The 25279-nt window shown below is 34.6% G+C and overlaps 1 protein-coding gene and 1 long non-coding RNA gene across 2 annotated transcripts in view; one reads left to right on the top strand and one right to left on the bottom strand.

Moving 5' to 3' along the window:
• Nucleotides 1-5440: 5440 nt before the first annotated feature.
• On the top strand, nucleotides 5441-11366 carry LOC148947037 (uncharacterized). Its single transcript, XR_016142460.1, has 3 exons — nucleotides 5441-5714; nucleotides 9471-9618; nucleotides 11234-11366. It is a non-coding gene; the product is annotated as an uncharacterized LOC148947037 (long non-coding RNA).
• Nucleotides 11367-13227: 1861 nt separating this feature from the next.
• Nucleotides 13228-25279, bottom strand: part of LOC148947036 (uncharacterized) — a 35830-nt gene continuing 23778 nt past the window's right edge. The window contains exon 3 of the transcript XR_016142459.1: nucleotides 13228-13565. The gene's annotated coding sequence lies outside the window, so the exon portion shown is untranslated. The remainder of the gene's footprint in view (nucleotides 13566-25279) is intronic.

Raw genomic sequence — 25279 nt, 5'->3', positions numbered from 1 at the left:
CTTATAATTGATTCTTTGAAATAAAAACTAAGAAAATCTTACGGCCTTCTCGCCAGGCTAAAGGACTAGTTTGATAAGAGAACCCTTGGTCAGCTATATAATGTGTTTTTTGCACTACATGTTCGTTTTTTACACTTTTTTGGTAATTTTTCTCTGCATTTGATAAAAAGCAAATCCTATCGTTGTTATTAAAGTTCTGCAAGTATTTCTTAGTATCCCCATTTGGACTGATAATAAATATGTTTAACGCCGGTACGGTATTTTTTAGATTTGTCAAAAATTGAATGAACTTTCTTGTAGGTTTGCTGACCGCTGCAACAGAATTGTCGATTTTTCACTGACTTGCCTTCTATCAAGTGCCTAGCGTCACTAGTTGTGAAATCTTATAATGTTTGACCCATGTACTAAAGGTTCACTGTTTCTATCTACTTTTAAATTCCTGTTTCCTGTTATAAACAGGAAATGATCGACGTCTTATTTTATATTACTCTTCATTTCCTATATATTATTTGCTGTTCATTTTAGATTAAACCAGAATGACCAGTATGCAAGCAGCCTTTTACCAGAATTATTCATAATCTCAAAGCTGTGGATCAAATACATCGAGTATGAGGTCGGAACTCCGATTTCTGGAGAACAACCGGAAATTATAGATACACCAAAATTCATAGTTGATGAAGAAGGAAAGCAATATGTTAGGTTTATATAAGCTCACATGAATAAGTTACAAGGCTTAATATTCAGTCTTATTAAGCTCTAAATTGAAACTGCAAGCTTTTTCAAATCCTGTTTGCAGCAATGTAATCTTGTAAAAAACGAAATCTAGTGCGTAGTAATTGGAAATTCAAAAGCGTATTTCGAGAAAAAAGTGTCAGCTAAAGAAGAATCGCCATTTTTAGCTGATCCAAGAATGGTAACTATTATTTTCGTTAATCTGAATGGTTACAGTTGATTGTAAATGTGGAACTATGGGAATTCCCAAAAATATCCTGAAACACAACGAAAATGGTGTCACATTGAAATGGAAACTGTACCATTGAAATTACCGAAGCTGAAAATTCCATCTAGCGTAAATACAGCCCCCCATCTTGGGCAACAAGGAAAATCACTTTTTCCCGTGGGAAGCGGTGACTGTGTCTCCTTTTTCTTTTCAGCGAGTGGGGCACTGAAACATCATAGAGAATGTATTTATAAATACAAAAGCAAAGACAAGATATTGCAGCATTTATCCACAAAAATACTGATGAATTAATATTACTTGAAGATTTTAACTGTGTCAAACAGTTCGTGGTAATGAACTGTAAGTAAGGAGCGACCCGGCTCAATGGTACTAAAAACTCTAGAAAACAGGTTTTTGGTACCAATAGATACATATAAAGAATCAGATTTCAATACTGAATTCAAATATATAACTTTCATCAAGTTTGGTCCTACTCATCAAAAGTTAAGCGCCTTAGAGAATTTGGCTGATTTTCGAAAAAAAGCAGGAAAGACGCCCTAAAAGCTATAGAATCTTAATGAAAATCACATCATCATATTCGGCGTAGTCAAGAACCCTACTGTAGAGGTTTCAAGCTCCTATCTACAAAAATGTGGAATTTTGTATTTTTTGCCAGAAGAAAGATCACGGATGCGTGTTTATTTGTTTTTTTTTGTTTTTTTTCCCAGGGGTGATTGTATCGACCTAGTGGTCCTAGAATATCGTGGAAGGACTCATTGGAACGGAAATTAAAAGTTCTAGTGCCCTTTTTGAGTGACTCAAAAAATAGAGGGCAACTAGGCCCCTACCCACGCTCATTTTTTTCCCAAAGTCACCTGATAAAAACTTTGATGTATCCATTTGTTCAGAATGGTTGAAAATATGATAAGTATGCCCTTTAGGATGACTTAATCCCCCGAAGTCCTCGGGGGGAGGGCTGAAAGTTATGAACTTTACCCAATCTTAACATTTAGTATTGGCTATTAGGAAATATACAGACGTTTTCAGGGTGGTTTTTTTGTGGTAGTAGGGGTGTGGGTGGGTCGGGGGTTATTTGGGAAGATCTTTCCGTGAAGGAAGTTTTCATGGGGGAAGGGACATTGCTACGAAGGTGACGCCGGATTTTCCAGCATTGTTAAAAAAAAAGATAAGAAATTAAATGGGAATTAATGGGAGTGTTAACTTTAATGAAATTATAAATAATCCGGTTGGCAAAACCCCCAATATGAATTTGTATGAAAATTTTGAGAATAGATAGATGGATAGATAGATCGTGTATTTCAAAAGCCCAAGAGCCATATATACAAAAAAATTATGAAAAATAGAGAAATTACAACAGAGCAAATTACGAAACACACATTAACATGATACATAGCGAAAAATGCCTTCTGGTAAATTATCAAAAAAATATCTTTAATCCCATATAATTAATAATAATTAATTGTAAAAACATTTCCTTCTTTCTAATCCCTTCTCTATGTACGCACCAATACGAAATATTGTGGTTGGATCACTACTTTGTAAAATTTTTGGAAGCAGCAAAACAATCCCATGTAAGTAATTTTCACTTAAATCAGAGAGCAACGGTTACTTTCGGAGAAAATGGTCCAAATCTTCGTCCTCATCCCTACAAAGAGGACGCACATACCGACCATCAGGATGTACTATCCCCCTGTCGAACACCATTTGCCTGCTCTGGATTGGAAGGCCATTCGCCCTAAGCTGAATCCATCGACATAAAATCATAGCCGGTAAATTGAATTTAAAATAAATTTCCTCTCCAGAACTAGGTTTAACCTGATTATAATGATTCAATGTAGCAGAATTTAAAACCAGCCCTTGCCAGTACTGAATTTCTTGACCCTCTAAGATAAATCGTACCTGGCTTACTAAATTTGTTGGTAGATCAGGGGAACCAAGACCGTCATTCCATAAGTAAGCCATTCCCACTCTTTCTAGTAATGACCTAATTTGGGATGGCCACGACGTTTTCGAACCATAGCTCAAAATCTGATAATAAGCAGCACTTACTAATCTATCTTCATTACACCTAATGATCCTCAACCAAAATCTAAGCATCAAAATAGACCTACGTAGTTTTAACGAAAACAGGCCCATATCACCTTTCAGAACCTGTGAATGAGTTGTCTGATGTAATCCAAAGAGTCTTTTATAATACTGGAGCTGGAGGGACTCCAACTTCTGTGTCGCTTCTCCGCCCAAAATCTCCGCTCCATATTCTAATACTGGTAAAACTTTTGTATTAAATATTCTTTTATGCATTTTTAGGTTTTTAATTCCCATTATCGTCGGATTTCTAAAAATTGCAGACATGGCCACTTTACCTCTATTAATTAGTTCATCAACATGACTCTTTAAACTTCCGTTTTCCGATAAAACAAATCCTAAATATTTTATTCTTTTACTTACTTTCAGTTCCTTATTATTGAATTTAAATTTATAATTATCTGTTTGTGCTGTTTGCTTGTTCTAAAATGTATTACCCTTGAGTAGATAAGTTGAAATGCGGAGATTCAAAAGTTATTAAAGTGTATTCGACTAGTATTCAGACAATGTAAATTGTTCAATATCGAAAATTGCCCATGATGTTGGAGTGATGAGGAAATGAAAGCATATTTCTCCGAAAACTGCCCTTAAATTTTTGGTGCTTGTCAATTAGCTGGAACCCACGCGATATATTATATGCGGAATAGGCTTAAGAAATTTGTCAAACGGGTTTCTTTCAATAGAGAATTGGATTGCAAACCGTGGTTTGTCATTGCGTTTACAATATTTATGCTTTTGTTTTGTTGGGGTTTAGGGGGAAAAAGGTACCTAGGTTAGGATAGGTTGCGTATTTAATATATTCCATGCTTACTCCCCCCCCACCCCACCCTCTAATTTGTAATATATAGCCCAAATTTGTTACTAAACTATTATATTTTCATCGTATTTTCTTTTATTACACTAGCATTAACCTAACTTAACTTCTTGCGTAGGTTCCAGCTAATTAACAAGTACCATTTTTTTTTTATTTTTTAACATCTCCATTATTACGTCTTATATTGTTGTTCAGTATGGTCTTCAACTTTTCAGTCGCATCTGAAACGACATAGAACTTTTCAGAAATCTACCATTAGGATTAGCAGACTATGGAAAGAAAGATTCAATGATAAATGTGTATTTAAAACTGAATATTCTTCCTCTCGCGGGTATATTTCCTTTTTATATATCCATGTTAATGTTTGCTATTAGTAATAACCTACTCCCCTGATTGTTTTTAAGCTGTATGTAACTGATGTGGACATTTAAAATTATAATAGGAGAAACGCAGATGTATTTGGTGGCCGTAGAGTGAATGGTCTCAGTCACAGCTTTCTGCTTGGCGTGTCCCGCCGAGTTCTTAGAGTAATTTACCATTAGTGTATGTTCTCTATGTGTGAGCACGTTAAAGTATATTTCGAAGAAATTTGAGGTATTTATGTAAATCCAACTATCATTTGGTTTTATTTTTGTTTTAGTAGTGATCTAATTGAATTAATATTTCAGGTGTGTTTTTAGCCAGTGGCACAATTTCGTCAAAATCTAATAGGGACAAAACGTGGTCGGGGAGATGCAGTTGCCCCCCTCCCCCTGCCCCATAGAAAATTACCCCCCTGTTGTTAGCCTGGTCTTGTTTGGTTTTTGTTTATTTATGAATAAAAAGGTTCTCTGGCTTTTATGTCTTGTTAATTCGTCTCTAAATAAAATGATGCTCCTCGAAAAAAATTGGGGCACCTGGATTTGTTATCACAACAGGACATTTTTGGTAATAAAAAAAAAAAAAACAAAATCCCTTAAAATTGATGTCCAAATGAAATAAAATATGCATCATTTAAATCCATATTATTGTTGTGCACCATGATGTTGAAATTATACCAATTGGATTTTTTTTTAAGTTTGCTACGTCCGACATTAAGCAAAAAGGAAAATCATGTTTTTGAGTGGAAAAGAGACACTAATGTGTCGCTTTTCTTGTCTGAAGTTAGTAGATCCAGCATTTCAGCTTTGACAGTTTAGTGGCAGAAGGTCATTACTTCGATGCAGTAATCCTTGGGAAGCGGTGCTTCAAAAAGCTATCTTCTGAAAATCTTTAAACGATAAAAAAAAGAAATTATTTAACATTTCTTCTCATACTAAAGCTTATGTTTGTTTATTTATTCATTTTATAGTTTTTTTTTATATTGATAAAATACCAGTCAACAAAAACCAGCCAACAAAAACCAGCCAATATTTGAATCTGAATCTTTATTTTTGAGGCTTGAAAAACTAGAAATTTAAGAAAAGATCCAACTTAGTAACAACAAATGTAAACTATCAGAAATTTCTGTGCAAAAAAAATTGCTACGTGGGGGATATACCATTAAACTAAGTAAAAACTATTAGCATTAACAGTTCTAGTTTTGAGATATTTTTTCTATAGTTTATCACCATTTTGAAAACTGTTGTACATTTCTAATAATCTTTTCTTCTTACAGGAGAATTCTAAATGACGTAGAAAAGACAATGGCAAGTTCGGACTTGGATTCCGTTTTTGATGAAATAAAGGAACTGAAAGAGCTATTTGAAAGATGTGGAATGAGAGATACTATGTTTTCTCATTGTGTCTCGCTGGAAGATGTTTAAGAAACGCATTTTCTATTGGCTTTTTTGGTATTGAATCAACTTCCAAAATTAAGCTACTCTAAATCTTTAGGTAAGCAACTACGAAAGTCATATGACAAACACTAGTTTTTTAACGCGAAATAAAAATACTTTTTTTAATTTTATTTACCTATTGATGTAAATTTTTTAGTTCGGGATCAAGATCGTATCCAAAGGGGATCTGGATACGATCCCCTCTTTCCCCTGACATTCAGTCCTCTCATTCACCTCCCATTCATTCTATCAGATGAATCAGTCGCGTGAAAATTAACAATCAGCATGAGGGCAGCTAGTGTAGAGAAAAAAAAGGACCGAGAATCCCATTAGCAAATTTAGTAATTTATTGGGAGAAAAAAATCACCTGAACTTGGTATTCTATGCAGTCAATACTGGGGTACAGTTTGAGGACTTGGGTGACCCGGAAATTATGGGTTGACTGAGCGTAAAAAATATTAACTAGAATTACAACCAATGGACCAGCAGCTCGTTTATAGCTTCAAGATCTTATGTGTGAAAGTCTTTTTCAGAAAGTATTTCAGTCACTTATTACGCTTAATCAATTAAACTTGAAAGAGTCAATATTCCCAATTTTCTTTGTCTGATACATATTTTTTGGAGCTGTTTCGAGATTTCGAGGGCCTTAAGAAAAATCTATGATGACCTTGGGAAATTTGTCTCAACATGAGCTTGAAAATTGACAAGGAGATTGCTGAGAAGCTTGAATAGTCACAATGTTGAACCTTCTATAGAAAGTTTGGACAGCTTTCAAAATGGGCACCAAAAGAATTTGGCTGATTGACTTCTCGTCTCAGTTCTACAAGAACTACTGCTCAACGACAAGAGCCTCTGGTATGGAATCAAAAGTATTTCTTAAACCACTATAAAATTTTTGTGGTTTATTGACTGCCGCCTCCCGTACCTCCGCTCTTTACGTTATAGTCTTCTTGTATTTTGTAGTGTAAGGCTGTGTTTGAGCTGTCGTTTTTTAAGAAATGAGACAAAAATTCAAACTTTAGTGTAAAGAGCGGGAGCTCAGGAGGGAGCAGCCCTTCCCTCATATGCGTAGCCCATTTCTGTTAGGTTTTAGTTTTAATATTGCTTCTTACTTGTTTTTTTGTTTAGAAAGTTTAAGAAAAACCAACTTTTTTTCAATTAAATTGGTTTGAAGCACCCTAGATTGGCAGCGTGAAAATTTACTGAGTATTATCGCAATTTCTCTGGCACATAATTTCTGTTATGTTGTCGTAAGTGACAAAAGTGATCTAAGCCATTAAGAAAAGAAAATGAATAGCAGAAGATTAGCTAGGAGGAATTTAAAACGTAAGCTCAATTCGTAAATTAACATAGTTTCGAAAGTGTTTCCTCTTTTTTTTTGTAAAATTTTGAAAACCAAGGACTTTTTCAAGTTGTGATCAAGCTATAATTAAGATCAGAACAGAGACAGAAAAACCTTAAACATTTAAAAATCTCTTAGATACATTTTTTTAAAAAGAGGAGAAATCATACCTGAAAATTCCAGTTTTGTTTGCCCACCATTTTTATCTCCGAATTGTTGCAGATATACCAAGTACCTTCTAACGTTAGCTGTGGACATAAAATTAACCTGAGTTGAAATTAATACCGGTATGAACAACGTTGACAATTGCTTTGTTGTTTCTGTGGCGTGATGACGACATCATGGTTTTTAAATCGACAAGTCTCCTTGTTTTTGTGATTGCTTTTAACTCTTGTTGAAGCAGATATGGCAGTAGAACTCTGATACCCCTCGTCGTTGGCATATTTTTAAAAAATAACATTTATTAAAATCTGACCGAGTATCATCCGGTTTTTCTCTCATTTCGACAGCGTCCTCGTTTTTCTCGTAGTGCTCTTTTTTGTCAGCTGCTTTTTTAGCTCGACTTCCATATCTCTTTCTCCCTAAGTTTCATCCTTTGATCTTATGATACCTAAGTGTATGGACCTGGTATTCTTGTAATCTAAAGGCTTTTTTTCGAAGCTATTACTCTTTACTCGGAGATTTGCTTAAAAAGACTACTAGGTCCCAGAATTTGCGATCAAATGATCCCTCTCTTCACTTCTTACGAACATTCACTAATAAAGATAAAGTAAGAGACAAAATTCTTATTCGGTGACTCCTTCCCTATTAATCCCCAGTCATAATTGAAAATATCTTCCGTGTCCTGTACTTCTACTCCCCCCCCCCCTCCCACTCTATTCCCGTGATCTGGAATTTTGAAACAGTCATTTTGTTCAAAAGTATTGAAAGGTCTAATTAGTATGCCTCTGGGGTCAACATAACCTCAGTATGATTCTGAATTTATATAAATTAGCCATTGTTCACAGATCACTTTTAGTAGGTAAGCTTTTAAGTATCTTTTACAAGGCCTAGATACCCAAAATTTTGCGAGGTTATAATTTGGAAACGGCATTGATACTGAGTAAATCAAAAGATGCCATGTGCCTCGAGTTTTCAAATTATTTTGTTCGTTTGTTTGTTCCTGTGTTCGTTTCACTTTTCTCAGTTTCAACAGGCTTTGACATTGGTATGGTATCACTTCAGCTGTTTGCAGTTTTGTCTTGAAAAACACTGGTGATTGTCCATTTAAGTTGTTTCTAATATTTTTCTTGCCATAACTCCGAAACCCCGTAAAGGATGAAACACTATTTTTTTTAATATATACGAATTTCGCATGATTTCATGAAATTATACAGATAATAATACGTAATACATTCGAAAATTATTTTTGTGTGTGTGAAAAATCGCATCTTAATTAAATCCCATGACTTTTAACTCTCAAAAAAGGCGTTAGAACTTTTAATGTCCGTTCAAACTAGCCCCTCTTCAAATCATCGAAGATCAATGGTTTGATATGACTACCCCTGGGAGAATGTACCTCCTTGCTTTCAGTTAAAAAACTTGTATTTTTTATTTGATTTCTGACTGTTGTCAAATTTTGCCAAGAAGATCCCCTTCCCTCCCTTGCCCGTTGAAAATTCCCCGGTGAAACTTTCCTCTCTACAGAAAATTCTCCCCGAGGACTCCTTGCCCCCCCCCTCCCTCCTGCAAAAAAAATCTTCAAATTTCCCAATAATAAATACTATAATGGAACAATGGGTAAATTACATAACTTCTAGGCCTTTCCCCATGGACTATTGGGGCTATGTCATCCCAAAGACATAGTTATTGGACCTTTCAACTGTGCTGAATCTACCGGCTATCTCAAAATTTTGATTATATGTTTTTGGGGACAAAAGGGGGATGGGAGGAGGAATTAGCTGTCCACCAATTTTTTTGGTCACTTAGAAAGGGCACTGGAACCTTCGATTTCCATTCGAATGAGTCCTCTCCCGTTCTTTTAGGACCTTTGGTTCGATACAATCACCCCTGGGAAGAACAAAAAAGAGAAACACACGTTTTTGTAGATAGGCGCTTCCGATCCCTGCAATAGTCATCTCTCATATTCTGAGTTTGATGGTGTGAGTCTTGTCAAGATTACTTACATTTTTGAGGGTGTCACCCCCGTTTTTCGTAAGTCAGGCAAATTTTTCTCGGGCTTGCATCTTTTTATAGGTAACTTTAAACTTAATGAATTTTGAATCAGCATGAAAAGCCAATTCTTTTGATGTATTAATTGTTATCAAAACTCTTGTTTTTACAGTTTCAGTTACTATTAGCCCAAGACATTCTTTACATACAGTTCTATACCCAAACTGTTTGATTTACTTCCCCCGTCTTTGCAATATGAATTCTGGTGCTTATGATAGGAGAGTTGGTAAAATCATAAAAATTAAACCCCTTTTTTTGCAGGCTCGGTTGTGGCTAAGAAAAATGGGGACAATGATGGGTATTCGCTTCTGGGTGGATTAAGTTCACTCCTGCGTCACAGCGGTGGCTTGTCAGAAGAATTTTTTGCAGTTATTAAGCAGTTTATTGTTTCAAACATATGTCATTTACAGTAAGTAGTTTAATTTAATAATTGGCCTAAGTAGTTGTTAAATTTGTAATTAAATGCATCATAAGAAGAAATTCTGTCCAAAGCTAACTTGTACTGGGGCTGTAGGATAAGAAGACGCTACGCTTGACCATGATATCTCAAGTCTAAGCATCTTCAAGTTAAATACTAGCTTGCTCCCTTGGTTCTAGCTTTTCTTCTTTCATTAGTATGTCGTTAGAAAATCTCTCTTCCGGTCTAAGAGCATATTGTGGGATTGCTTCCTCAGGGTATTCATTGAACAGAGGAGAAAGGGAGAGAGTTAGTGTGTGAGAATGTGAGTGAGTTAGTGAGTGAGTGAGAGAGAGAATGAGAAAGAAAGAGATATAGAGGGAGAGAAAAATGTAACTAATTTCATCACCGTTGAATAATTTTATCTGAATTGCATCATTATTTGCCCAATTTAAGTTTAATGTACGACATTTGTTCTTGTTAGAAGCTTAATGAAGGCTCATAAGCTGGTCATTTATAATACATTATTTCAGTAAATTGAAATCGTAGTCTAACAAAAAATATCGTTAGTTTTTAGTGATTTTCTGCCATTTTTTTAAAGTCAGTATTTTTTTAGAAGTTTTATGCTGAAATCAGAAACGTAATCTGATAATTAATTAATTAATCCCCTGATTGACCCAAATTAGGTTTACTTTGTTAGGGCAACGTTAGGTTTTACTGACAAAAGTATTGGGGAAAAAACACTATACAGACGAACTTAACAAAAACCTATGCTCCTCTTGGCGCACTCGGACATATAGCCATTGCTGATATATTGTAGCATGTTAACTTATTTACTTATGGATGAAATTCAATTCTACTTATAGATTCAATCCGAAGCAAGATACTGGTGCTAATGCTCTGCGATAGATGAAAATTCTTGTTTATAAGCCTTTCAGGTTTTAGAATTCTAGATATAAGATTTTGCTACTCATACCTGTTTTGTGCTTCATATTTGAAGCTCGTATGTCCTTGCGCAAATTTACTCTGGTTATTGAGGAAGGGGGCATAGGTTTCTTATCTGAATCCATCCTGGAAATGTAGAAAGAGCCTCGCAATGCGTCAGCAGGTAAACAGCCATAAGGAATCTTACAAGAATGGCGGAAATTAATCAGGTATCAGACTTAACACAAAGACATTTTTTGGCTGTAGATTCTTATTTTTCGAAGTTTGGGAGATTCTCCCTTTCTCCTTCTGTAGTTGTGGGCATCCCCTCTGTTCTGTTCATGGCCTTAGGCAAAATCGTTAGGTTGTTTGTAAGATAACACTCTCTTGCACTTTGGAACAGGTGGACATACGTGATGGGCTATGTATATTTTCTTTCTTTATTTTAAAACCTTTTTTTTTATTTTAGGTTACTATGGCCTTAGGTTCGTCATTTATTAGGTTACAGCTACTGTTGCAACCATGATATACACTGGGCTGGACGATCTTACTAGCTTTAAGTGATTGTATATAGTCTTGTCGTAATGAGGTAGCCTAGTTAAGTTTCATAAATTTAAAATCGAGATCATTATGTAGTTGAATTCGAGTGAATTTATATGACTCAGTAGAGTAGTAGATGAACTTAAAGCTACTTTTCTTTTAGATATAGCAAGTCAAATGTAGTGCCAACGGATCTTGTGATTTGTACTGAGACTGGACGTTTGTTAACCAGGATGGGACATATTTGCATATCAGATACTTTCCTTCACGTTCCGCAATTGAGTCAATACTTTTGATTAATTATTTGTTTATAAGAATTGTGTTTTTTTTGGATTACTACCATGGATTTGTTGTTTTTTTGACGCTAATGTTTTATTTATAAATATATCTGGGTATTTCATTTGATTTTTTTTTTTTTCACTTTACAAAGGGCCTTAATATTGTATAAAAGGCTAAAGCTGTCCCAGTAATAAAAACTGGTTTTGATTCTCCGCTCCCCCCATAAACTCCCTTAAATGTCCTTTTCTGGAAAGGTAAATTATTGTGAAGCCTCGTAGTGGCGTTAGGATGGACCTTTCGCTATGACTGCAAAAAGCGGTAGTGTGTTATTTTTTTATAGGATATCTGTTGTTTTATTATAATTTGCCTCACCGTCGAGGAATAATATATTCAGGCATGAATTTACGTGTTGGTATATAATTAAAGGCTAATAAAAACAGGCTATTATGGGATATAATAGCCTGTGATTAGCTTGTGTATGAGGTTGACTATTGATGATAGAGCGAATCACCCAGTACTGACAACCACCAAAGAGTGTCCAAAATAGGCCCGGTCTTGTGCAAAGCCATCATTCAGATGAAGATTCTAGGATTTTCTTCCTGTCTATTTTTGAGATGGCGTGAGTACTTTGGATAGAATTCAGCTGGAGTTGTTGTTCCTTGGCTTTATGTCGTGGGATTGTCTGTTGTCCCTGACGCATGGTGGCTTTCAATCATAAAAGTATTTTAACATCTGTGACATGAAATTTGAACAACATCTGAATACAACACCTTTTATATAATATATGACATCATTGCAAATAATTTCTAAGACCACACTGGCTAATCATGGCACAACGAAAAAATGCAAAAAAAAAGAAATAAAAGAGGATAATAAGACCCAGTGAAAGACAGAAGAAAACTATGGAGATATTTCGGTCGAGACCCCCTCAACTGTCCTCATCGCAGATTAATAAGAAGAAATACAGATAAAAGTCCAAAGAACAATATAAAAACCAAACCTCAAAACAAACACTGAAACTAAAATAGTACCCTTTCTGAGCAACAATGAAAGAGTAAGTGAATAAAAAAGACAATACTGAATGACATTTCTATGTAAAGTTTTCTTAAAGGTTAATCGCTTCCCAGGTATGGTATTATCATAGATTCTCTTCTATTCCTTGGAAAGGGTCATATTTTAGTGTCAGTGTGCCCTTCCATTCTGGATACTTTGTGAAAATACTCTTTATGGCATTCTCCTTGCTCTTATGTTAAAACATTCGTTCTTGAAGAATAGGGGAAAGAAGTAAAATGTTGGTGTAATTTGAGAGCTCGTGCGCCTATACCTTATTATTATTTTTTTTCTTATTAAGGTCCCCTTGGACAGGGCTGACAGATTTAGTTTTCAATCCGTTTGATAAAAAGTTGTTTTTTTTACCCATTTTTGGACCCTGTTTTTCAAAATGGGTCATTATTCCAAAGAATTAAATGCGGCTAGGAACTGGCAACGTAAAGCCTAAAAGACTGACGTAATCCTTTTAAGTATACCTGCCTATCCCCTTTTAATTATTTTAATTGGCTTTCAATTATTTATATTTGTATTTGGAAGGTTAGGAAGGTTACGGGATGTGTGTGGGAGGATGTGGACGTATAGGGATTATTAAGCTATATAGGATGCATGAGAAGGAATCCTGGAGTTCGCGTAGTCCTCTTCTCTATTCATAATGATTACTTTGATCATACTCCTCACTCCTTACTGATGTTTTGCCCGGTTCAACTGAGCAGGATGTTCTTCAGATTCTTCCTATTTACTTCTGCTGGACAGGTATCAAGACGACACCATAGAGAGCACTGGTCTTTTTTCGGCTTTTGAAAGGCTCGAGATTTGTTTCCGGGGATGAGATTATGTGAAACCGTCTCCATATTAATTCAAGTAAAAAAAAAGAAGAAGAAGAAGATGACTAGTCCCTGTTCTAATTGTATTAACAGTAACAGAGACAATTAAATAGATTAGGTTTATAATTTATCGCTGAAGCTAGAATCAAAACAAAACGTCAAACTCTTATAATATCATTTAAATGTCACTTAATTGACATTTTCACTGTTTCACTCTTCGCTCTCATTATTTGAAGGTAGTGACGGGGAAGATTCTGTTTTTGGCTCGTTAGATACCATTTCGTAAGAAGAACTTTCAGACGAACTACTTCTAATACCCCCTTCAGCAGGCTTTGTTTCTCCCTAGAAATAGGGTAAATTAGATCATGAATTGAAAACAAAAAATTTCATGTAAATTTTTAATATAACCACTACTTTTTCGAAGCAGTTGATGATCTACCTTTATAAAAGACTGATGTGTTTCAGCTCAGCACCTCTACGGGGATTAAGTTCATTTCTTTCATTTATGGTTAATTTTCTTAAAAATAGGGGAGGATAAAAGGTAGGTATGTTAAGTTGCAAAATAAATCAAACAATAGCAACGACTTCAGAAAAAAGAAAAAAAGCGAAAACCGGAGCGTTTATTAAATTCCAGAGAAAAAAGAAGAATATTATGGCCCGAGAGAATATTATTGTTTCACATAAAGTTTATCCATTTTAGTGTTTATTATTTCCAATTAGACGCACTTTTCCTCACTATCATCATTGATTACATAACTATAATTCATGTTATAAGATGTAAAAGTTATTTAGACTTTAGTAAATGATCTTTCTTGAATAAAAAATGAATTAATTTGTCTTTACTATGCTTTTAAGTACGCAATTTTGTAATTATTGTTGATAACGAAGGAATGGGAAAACTTATCCAATCTAATCCACCTAAAAATAACCATTTTCAAATTTTTCGTTTTCTCAGATTAAAGAATGAAATATATTGTTCATCCAAACCAAAGCCATGCCTGTTAAAAAATATGAACTAGAGTTATATCTTTATTCCGAAGGTCCAGTATTGAAAAGGATTAAGTCCAGAGAAAAGTAACTTTTAACATTCATCAAAAGTTTAGCAGCTTGAATCTTGAAAATTGAATCTCTTAGTTTGTGTTCAATAATTACAAGCTATTTGATGCTTCTAATGTTTTTCCCTTTTTTCACATACCTGAAAGCTCGACTAATGAAAGCTTAAGGATGGCAAAAATACGCGCTAAAACCATAAAACATTTTCACCTAGTTTGCTGCGTTTGTTTAGCTATCAGTGCTAATTTAATTAGCGTAAAAAAAAGAAATTCAACGAGTAGAATATATAAAACATGGACCAGAGCCGAAATGTCTGGTACCTAACCATGGTTTTTACAAGAAATAGAAGCTACCACAAACTTTAGTTGAAATACAAACTTCCTTTCTGGTAGATGTCCTGATGAAATGAATTTAGCCCCCCCCCTTCCTACAAATTGTAATGAGGGTTAATTTCGTCTGGGCACTCAAAAGGCTCAACTGGGATGCTTGCTCTGACTCTATAAGGTTTGATTGAGATATGATACCTAATTTTTCTAAATGCTCAGATGTCAAGAATAAAGGGACCCCCCCCCTTCTCTCATGAAATTTGGATCGTTTATGAATGAGACCACAATCAGATGGATTAGACTAGGAAAAGTAACACGTTGCTGGGCTGATTTCGAAGAAGTCAAAGGGGGGAATATACCAGTTTACCACAGGGTGCTTTCCAGAACTCAATTGTCGTTACTAATAATTATTTATTTAATATATTATTATTAGTGATTATTTGTTTCTGGTTCAAGACAACAGGTAGCACGACATTATAAGCAATTTTTATTGTAAGTGCGGACCATACTATAACATAAGCCATTCTTAATGATGAGCGCCGCCAGAAAATTTCTGATGTGAAATGGCAAGCGCTAACTGGAGCTTTGTTTACCAACTTTTAAATGAGATTATTCCTGATTATCCTAATTTTGTGCATCTTCTTAATGCATTTTTGTTTCTCTTCTGACAGGTCCTTGGCTGTTATGTTATAAATATTTTTGGGGGTAAAACTTATCATCTGCCATTTTAGGCTGAAGGTAGTAATAAGTAACTAATGAACATGCATGATATAATTAAGTCCAGGAACGAATCCAAAATCTTTTACTGAAATCTCGTAAATGTAATGCAACGAATTTGTCAATCTCCAGTTTTTTCTCTTGGAACCAATTAAAGACAGAATTTTGGCCAGGAAAAAAAAAATTGAGATTCTACACTGAGACTGGAACATTGACAGTTTTTCTTTTAATATTACGTTTTTTGTCCTGGGAAAGAACAAAACACGTGTTCCATTATCCCTCGGGAGATTTTTTGCCTGAAAATTCGACTTAGCAAATTTGAATTTTCTTAGCAATTTTTAATTTTTTTAAAAATATGCCCAAAAATTTCTGGCAAAGTAAACCATTATGCAGGACTTAGACAAAAAACAAAGTACTTAATATCTGTCAAATCCAAACAAATTCTTAGAATAATATATAGCAAATGCTAATTTTTTGCTGCTATTTTTGTACATTGGGATGTTTTATATTTGTTTAATAGCTTTAGGATGTTGCTAAGTAATTCTTGATGATATTCATTAATTGTTTCCTAAGACTAGCACCAAATCTGGCCTATAAAATCGGCTAGTAAAAATTATACTTCGCAAATAACAAGTGAAAACGCAAGTTATTTGAAAATAGACCAAGCTTCCATTGTCATAATCAATTTTAATGTATAAACCAGCGTTAATAATGTTTCTCGGTCATTATTTTTCAATGTTGTAAAAAATGCTGTTCATTGGAAATGAACAACGGAAAGGCAGTGGCGGATTCAGGGGAGTGGGACGAGGGAGGCGTGCGCCCCCCTAACATAGTTTAAAGTGGTGTAATTTACTTAATTAAAGCAAGTTTGCGTTAATTAAACTTGCTCCTAACTCAAGTTTTATACTTTTTCAAGTTTTTCAAGAAGAAATATTTATACTTTAAGAAGAAACAATAAAAACTTTCAAAAAAACTTTTACTTGAATGAAAGAAAACAGCCCTTAGAGCACGCTACATGTTTACTCTCTTGAATTTGCTATTTTTTACATCTGATATAAGGTATATAATAATCTATAAGCATTTTCTTGGATGACTAAATGCCAAACATTCTAGGGTAAATAATAACTTCTCAGCCAATACTTTCTTAGCATTTAATGACACTGGTATAGTAAGTCAAAGAATAGGAACGGGGAAACATATACATACACCTCAAAAATATACCACAAAATGCCATAGATTTTACCTTTTACACTTGTTAAAAATTAACCCCGTGTTTAGTTTAACAATACTGGGTAAATACAGTATTGAAGAATTTTAGAGGTCAAATCGTATACGTCCATGTATTTGCGAGTTCAGGGTGCTAGTATTGGTTTGAAAATTAATGTTAGGAAGACTAAGTCACTAAGGCTAGGAATAAGTGAAGATGAAAAGGTGACGTTGGGTAATGAAAAGATTGATCAGGTGGGCAGCTTCACTGACCTTCGTAGTATTATTAGTAAAGATGGTGGGAGCAGTGAAGATGTTATAAATAGAATAGCCAAGGCTCAGGGTGTTTTTTCACAGTTAAAAAAAAGTCTGGAAGAATAGGAAGATAAGTCTGCAAACCAAGATTAAGCTAGAATGAAGGCAGTGACCAAGTATTGCAATGAAGCATGGGCGCTCAGGAAAGCGGATGTAAATTTTCTAAATGTATTCCTAAGAATTGGCCTACGGATTGTTCTGGGTATCCGGCTGAGTGACCGTATTTCAAACAATAGGCTATACGAAAAATGTGGTTCAATACTGCTTTCTAGGTCTATAATGAAAGAAAGATTGAGCTGGTTAGGGCATGTTGTGCGGATGAAGGATGACCGATTGCCAAAGATTGTTCTTTTCGGCCAACCATCTAGGGATAAACGGAAAGCAGGTCGTCCCCGTCTGGGGTGGGAGGACGTCATAAAGAAAGATTTAAAGGAAATGGGAACTTCGTGGACGGGTGTAAAAAGGGAGGCTTTGAATATGTTGGGGTGGAGGAGGAGCGTGCGTAGCTGTGTTGGCCTCAGGCGGCTTGGTGCTGCGATGAGTTGTTAGTAGTAGTAGCAGTATATATATATATATATATATATATATATGTTAGTTGTTAGTAGTAGTAGCAGTATATATATATATATATATATATATATATATATATATATATATATATATATATATATATATATATATATATATATATATATATATATATATATATATATATATATATATATATATATATATATATATATATATATATATATATATATATATATATATATATATATATATATATATATATATATATATATATCTCTCTCTCTCTCTTTTTCTCTCTCTCTAACTATCACTCTCTTTCTTTACAAGAACATCAACAGATGTAATTAGCATAAGCAGAATTCAAAACATTAATATCTACCATCGTTTTTAAGAACTTCATAATCCTCCATGTCCGGACTTGAGCCTTTACTTTCAGGCCAACTTTCTTCCTTCATAGCCTGTAAAAAGGATTTGACTATCATAAACGATTGTTTAGATATTTTATTGAAGTTGACCAAACAATTCTTCATTATCATATTTGTGATATTCAAAGTATGATAACCGTACGGTACTGCAAAATTTAAGAATGTTTGATTAATTGTTTTATTTCTTTGCGACCGCGGAAGAACGCCGGCAGTTTAAGTCCTGGTGCTTTTTTTGGTAACTTTTTCGGTAACATTCCGAAAAATATAATACATTTTTTTCTTTTCTTTTTTACACAGATTTTTTTTTTCAAATAGATTTTAATAGGTCTGTCATAGGAAGATTTCTCCATAGGAAAAATCTTTGTAGGCCTACTGCCTTGAATAATCTTTATGGGTCTGTTACTTGAAAAATTTCTGCCAGTGCCAGAAGCACACTCTAGTGTTTACTTGTATTAAAAAGTACAAAAACACAAGCATGCAGAATTATGGTTCTGAATCAAATTAAAAAGTAAAGTGGCCATAAAGAACTATGAATCTCTAGATGCATTATGATTTTTTTGTGTGGGGGACAAGATGGAGTTGATAGTTGTTATTTTTTTTCTTTTTTCTTGGTTAAATCTTGCTTTTTTTTTCTCCCAAACATGAATCCGTTAATTCTATGTATAATTAATGCAGAATTAGTAGCCTTATACTCCAATTCAGCGCCTCCAAACGAATTATTTCCAATTAGTTTCCCTCTCTCTTACTATCAGAATTGGTCACAGAGCTTTCATGTTTAACTCACGCACTCAATGACAAACATGATTATAGAGTACAGATAACGCGTGTTAAAGCAACATTATTTGTTTTTCAGCAAATAAATGCCTTCATTGTTTCTCAATGTTTTTAAGCGTTAACGGACCCAACAGTCATCTGGAAAAATACATCAAATGTAAATTACGTTCAATCGCGTATTAAAGGGAAACAGGAAAAATATGGGAAAATATTCCCCTGTTTATTCAAAATTTGTAAAGTCGACTCGTAGACATATTTTTCATGGTTGCAGCAGTAGCTCCAACCTAGTAAAGGACGAAATGTAGCCTTTAGTAACATGGGCGTAGGCAGCATGTTGTCTAGGGGGGGGCAGTCGATCGCGTGATGAAGGTGTATCAACATCTTTTTACAAACCATATGTTTTTTCAGCCATATCTAATGTAAATTTGAAGGTCTAGGGGGGGGCAGCTGCCCCCCCTCCCTACGCCCATGCGTAGTAACCAAAAAATAAAACACATGTTAAAAAACTGGCCAGTGAGAAAAAATATTTTGTAGCTGGTTTAGGAATAACAACTAATGTCTCGATTGGTCTTAACAGTAAACCGATATTTCGACAAAAAATTTATGGGAATTTCAAAAAATAGACCAAAACCCCCTAAAGAACAGTGTTGGACTCGGAAAAGTTGCTTCTCTGGGATGTGACACCATATTTGAGTGACTTCGCTGCCTGTTTCGTTGTGGTTAGCTCTTTACTATTCCAACTAAGAAAAAGCCAAAGACTTTTTCCTGTGTGTAAGTGTAATATACATTGCTATCGAAGAACTGACGATGAAATGATATGGTATTTTCCAACATTAGAGCCATGGTTTACTGGACCATGGTTTACAAGTATTATTTAAGAACGATACCAGCTTGTTCGGTTTGAATACAACGAGGCTTTTGGGTATGTACGAAAATTTTTATTATTTATGATAAACTGCAGACAGTGCATGTTTTGGCAAGCACATCACGTTTTTTCTTTTATCTCACCAGCAAAGGTTTCCTAAACCCGTCATTTAGGTCTGCTTCTCTTAACTGAATTTTTGATTGCCATTTGTTGTACCATTATTGCTGTATTTTTGAAAGCAGAATTTAATTTCTCTTAGTTTCCCAGAAATTGAAAATTTATTGTGAATATTATGCCCTTCCCAGAGGTATTGACTCTAGGGGATGGTCCAACCCAGAGTTTTCTAGAGATAAAAATGTGTGTCCTTAGTACTTCCGAAACCATGGAATTTCAAGAAACCTAATTGAATATTTTTATTTTTTGTGCTATAAATGTTGAAAAAACTAAAAATATGCTACTTTAAAATGAGTATTTGTATAATTTTTTGATTTTAATTACATTTTTTTTTGGCTTATCAAATTTATCTAAAAGGTAGTAAGCCCCCTTCCCAAAAAACGTCGGGGCTTAGAACTCCTCCCTCAGGCCTAATTTCTAGATTGTAATTCATAAACTAATTTTGGGACACACCTGCAATTGTAGAAAAGTTATTTCGGGGAGATTTACGCCCTGTAATAGATCTAACAAACGAATTCAATGCTATCTGAATAAATGAGAATTTTATCATTTGGTGTGGGGGGTTAGGACATAATGGAAATGTTCATCTTCTAACTCATTCTAATCTGTATCAATGCATTCTAACGTTTTGTTAATGAACAGTTCGTTTAGAATTTGATTACACCGAATTTTTAAAATATGAAGTAGAAAAAATCAAAAAGAGGAGGCTGTACCACTTTGATTTTTAATGTGCTAATTGACAGGCTGAACAGATTTCTATAATTTATTATCTTGGGTTATATGCTTGAACGAAATAAAAACCTTTCTTCTCCCATTTTTATATTCCACTACTTTAGGGATGTCCTATGTCATACTCTTAGGGAATATTTTTGTTTGTGTATTTAATCATGACCTACTCAAGTCTTATGACACTAAACCCTTAAAAATTTTAAATATGGTTTGGAAGTTCAAAGGAAGTTTAAACATGGGTTGGAAAACAAAGACGCAATGAATATAGTACTGAGTGCAGAATAGATGTCTATTTCCTAGAGATAATGGGTTCAGAGTTACCCAAGAGAGACCCATATAATGGTGGATCCCTTGATACGGTTTGTAAATGCGTAATATTCTTCCTTTGGACAAGTTCATAATTACGAGTTCCAACCAAGGGCAAATCCATATTGGGCAAGAAAAAATCTAGTGATTTTTTCTAATCTACGATTCGTCGAGCAAAAAGAGATCATTCAAAATATAGTACCCCCTTGGCCTCTCCGAATACTGGATAAAACCCTTGCCCCATACGCCGCTAGAACGTGTGAACCTGAAACCTATATTTTTCATGGCGTATATTTAGGCACGTGGAGGATAGAATCTAACTTCCATTGGAGGTTGTAAAATACAAAAGAGTTAGTATCTATCTAACAGTGTTTCAGTTAAAAGAATTAAGAATTTCACAGCATATGTTAGTAGTGACAATGAAAGCATGAGTTCAAATTGAGCCTGTTGGGCAACAGACAGCACTCTGTTTAAAAAAGGAACAGGGACAAATCACAATCATTTCTTCCCAGATAAGTCTTCCTTATTGTATAATTGTTTCTTCTTCTAAGGAGTTAAATAATAAAGGGATATTATATAAATACCTCTGGTTATGTATCAAAGGGTCTCTCACAAATGGGTCTTCCACAATTGTAATAAAATAGGTTTATGATATTAAAGCTCATACGATGCATGCTGTAAATCGACTAAGTTTAAAGAATGCATAATTCGTTTTTACATGTAGTATGCGACACATTGATTTTTCTTTACAGAAAATGAACTGAAATAAATAGACAATAGACTGCGTAAATCAAGCAATTACTAAGTACTTTATGATTGACATACCTAAGGAACTTTCTTTTCATCTTGACCCCTCCCCACGCACAGACAGAGGAATTTTTCGGGAGGATCCCGTGTTCGTTCTTGAGAGTTAGGAGAGTTTGTTTAAAACTCAGAAAATTACTTTCATGTAAAAATTCAGCTTTTAAAAATAAAATATATTAACAAATTTTAGTTATTTAGAAACCCACTGTACTCCACCACTGCCCTTTCCAATACAACATAAAATATATTTGCACCATCTTGAGAATATAACTCTAGCTGTACAGCTTCATTGTAATGAGATTTGTTTATTCGGCTTGTATAGTAGAGATCTATTATCTGAAAGACCCACCAATACACAGCACAGGTATTGTCATGTAGAAGAATGAAATTTGTCAAAATTAAGACAGACTATTTTAGGAAGTGTTTTATTTTGAGAGGTTAGAAATCCTGAGAGCAGTTACATTCGCCACAAAAGCTCAATAGATTGATGCTCACATTTTCTATTTCAGCTTGAACTTCTGGCTCCTCTTTCGACCGTGCTGCTACGACAACTTGTTTGGTTTCAGGTTTAATGTCCTGAGATGAAATACTTGTGCTCTGTTGCTGATCTTCATATCCTGATTCAGTCATAATTTCCTCGTTTTCAACTTCAGACTCTTCTTCAACCTGTTTTGGACCTTTTATTACAAGTTCAGTAATCTCCATAGACCTTCCGAAAGAAGCTGTTTTAAATTTATCGCTGCTATGGTCTTTCAGGGAATCTTGTCGTAAATTAGTCAAAAACTTTGTCGAGACTGATACTTTTTGTTCATTATTATCATCATTAACATCGTTGTCCCCAAGGATCACACTTCCATCAGTTGGTGTAATCACAAGTTCTGGAGTTTTATTTTGCATCGGTTTTAGTTCTAAGACTATTGGAAGTTTAACTCTGCGAATAGATGCACAAGCAGGTACATTTTCGTCCGTAAGCAAGTTATCAGATTTCAGCAAAATAGAGCCAATTTTATTTTGTGATGATACCTCCTCGACATGATTTTTATCTGCCTCTTGTGTATTGGCAGATGATATTATATCACATGCTGTATCCTCAATGAATCCTTTGGTTTGCCTTGTTTTTGTCTCTGAAGATTCTAACTGAATACTTCCTGGGCTCTTTTCTTGGCTATCACCTTTATTAAGCGTAAAGTCCTTTTTACTGTCAATCAATAATGTTACATCAGGTGTCAAATTATTTGTTACTCCTTTGGTATTTTCTGATTTTGTCTCAAACAATTCTAGCCGAATACTTTCTTCACTATTGCCAAATTTGTTCTTATCGGCGTCGTTTACTTTTGTATCATTTTCAATGCTAATTTCAGTTTCTATCAAATCAATAACCGTTAGATCAAGTTATTTTACATTTTCATCATTTTTGTTATTTTTTATCATTCTGTTATTTTTATCTTTTTCATCGTTAACTAGTTTTGGAATCTCTTCGCTTGTTCCATACATTTTAGAATCCAAGCGAAGAGTCGGTTTCTATTGCTTTGATAGGGACAAGTTTAATTATTAAAGAGGCTCATCAGCACTTAACGATTCGCTTAGTATTGCTCTTCTTCTGTAGTTTCTTGCTTCGTTCGCTGCTCTCATGATTTCATCCACTAAATCAGCTCGTGGTGGCATACCCCTTTTTGTTGCTAGTTCTGTTTTGACATCGTGCAAGGCTTGCTTAAGTTCTTCATCACTTGGATTTTCATCTTTCTTTTCTGACCCATGCTCACCTTCAAATGGTGTATCTATTATAGCTGATTTAAACTTAATATTGATATCCATATCTGCCATTTCCACACTCTGGACTCTCTTCTTCTGCTGCTTCATTCTCACTATATTCGTAACTTTCGATAATCAACTCTTGTGGCGGTGTATCAGAGAATCTGACCTTTCTGGATACGATGGCACTGTTTCAGTATCAAGGTAAGATAGACTAGTTTCGTCACCTACTTCCAGCTCAACTGACCCTTCCTTCGCTTCCACTGCCTCACTTGGCATTGTTAAATCGTCTGCTTCAGTAATATCATCTTCTTTTTCCATTTCTTGTTCTGGCTCAGAAAATGGATCAGCCAGAGTTTCCATCCCTGTTACCGATATTGTCATTTTTCCACTGAGGACTACTGGCGCTGCTTCATATTCTGACTCGTCTAAATCAAGCTGCTCAATAGGCAGTGCTTCAGCACAGCATTCGGCCTCTGAGATAAGTAGCTGGGAATCAGATGGGACCAAGGCATCAAGCAAAACTGACGAAATTTCTCCTTGTGGTAGGCTTTTTGATTGTGTTTGTGATTGTTTAATCGGTAAAAGACTTTCATGTAGCTTCCCTCCATCTTGCAGCTCTGCAACTACTTCCATTCCAACAATTGATATTTTCGTCTCTGAAGTTGCCACAGCGTCTGAGCCGAATGGCATTTCAGATGTCTGTTTAAGAATTTCGTGGGCTGGTTCTACATCAGCTGAAAGTTCTGGTTGAAGCGTTGCGTCAAGTATTTCTTGGTTTGACAAAATTTCACTTACAGCTTCTAACGTGTTTGCGGCAATTATTTTTTCTAGTTCTTTTTCTGCTTGTCGAAGACGCTTTTTAGTGCCAGACAGATCCTATGATGTGAAAAAACAATTATATAAAAGCTAAATCTAAAAAGGTACATATATATGGTATCTCATCAAGGGGACACTAAAATTTCCTGAATTGAAATTCCTGATCTTCCAAGAATTTAGTTTTAGATATAATATGTGTCTCTAGCAATAAAAGTAAATAAAAAAATACAAACAAGAACCTAATACATTAAGCAAGCAAAGGCACTTTGGCTAGTAGGATTAAAATAGGTTGAACAACCGCACACCGGTTACACTCCAGTGATAACGGATGACATGTTTAAAATATTGGTTGACCAGAACCAGCATAAGAGGATAAAATAATTAATACTAAAAAATGGTTCTATCACCATTTTTTTTTCATGGCACACTAGATGGCAGCAACACCTGTTTTTAAATAGAATTACGTGTAAATCGAGTTCCGTGTATCATTTTTCTATGGTAACACATATTAAATTCAAACCACATTAAATATAAATTTGCTTAAGGAAGACCAAGTTTTTTTAAGAAACCGCGTATTTCAATCTAAGAAAAAAAAATGTAAAAGCGGTAACGTATCTCTTTTTTAACTTCCTCTTTTTTATTCTTTAGGAAGTCAATTGACTTGGCTTCTTGGCTCCTAGATCGAAAAATTCAATCTGCTTGATAGCGATAATGCTCAAATTTCTGTAAATATTTACCTAGTCAAAACAACCGTCCAAGAAAAAAATTAAATTCAATACAAATTAAATAAGATCTTTAAATTCTATCTAACCTGTTAGTGATAACAAGGTGTAATTAAAATGTGATCTATGCTAAAACTAACCGAAAACTAAAAACATAAATCCTAATAACAAAATTTACATCAAGAGAGCTTACTTCCAATATGATTTAAAGTATATGTTATGACATTTATTACGAGGCGTTGAATCATTAGGATGAGGCAGTGCTTCAATTCATGGAGATGTATCGGGGGTTTCAAAAATTTTTTTTTTTCAAAATCTAAGGAGACAGAAGTAATTTTATTCTCATTTTTTTAATTTGTTCTATAAAAATACGAAAACAGGCCCTTGTTTTAATGAAAATACCGAAAAAAGATATTTTCCGAAATATAGGCAAGGAAAGTCAGAAAAATCTTGGGGGAGGGAAAATTAATATCCCTTAATAGATTCATTCTTTATATCCTTTGATATCCTCGAATATATTATATTAATATCCTTTGCT

Source organism: Artemia sp. Qi Xiang Cuo, chromosome 11, assembly GCF_049724085.1.
Source record: "Artemia sp. Qi Xiang Cuo chromosome 11, ASM4972408v1, whole genome shotgun sequence".
NCBI lineage: Eukaryota > Metazoa > Arthropoda > Branchiopoda > Anostraca > Artemiidae > Artemia > Artemia sp. Qi Xiang Cuo.
This window is presented reverse-complemented; position numbering and strand designations above follow the sequence as displayed.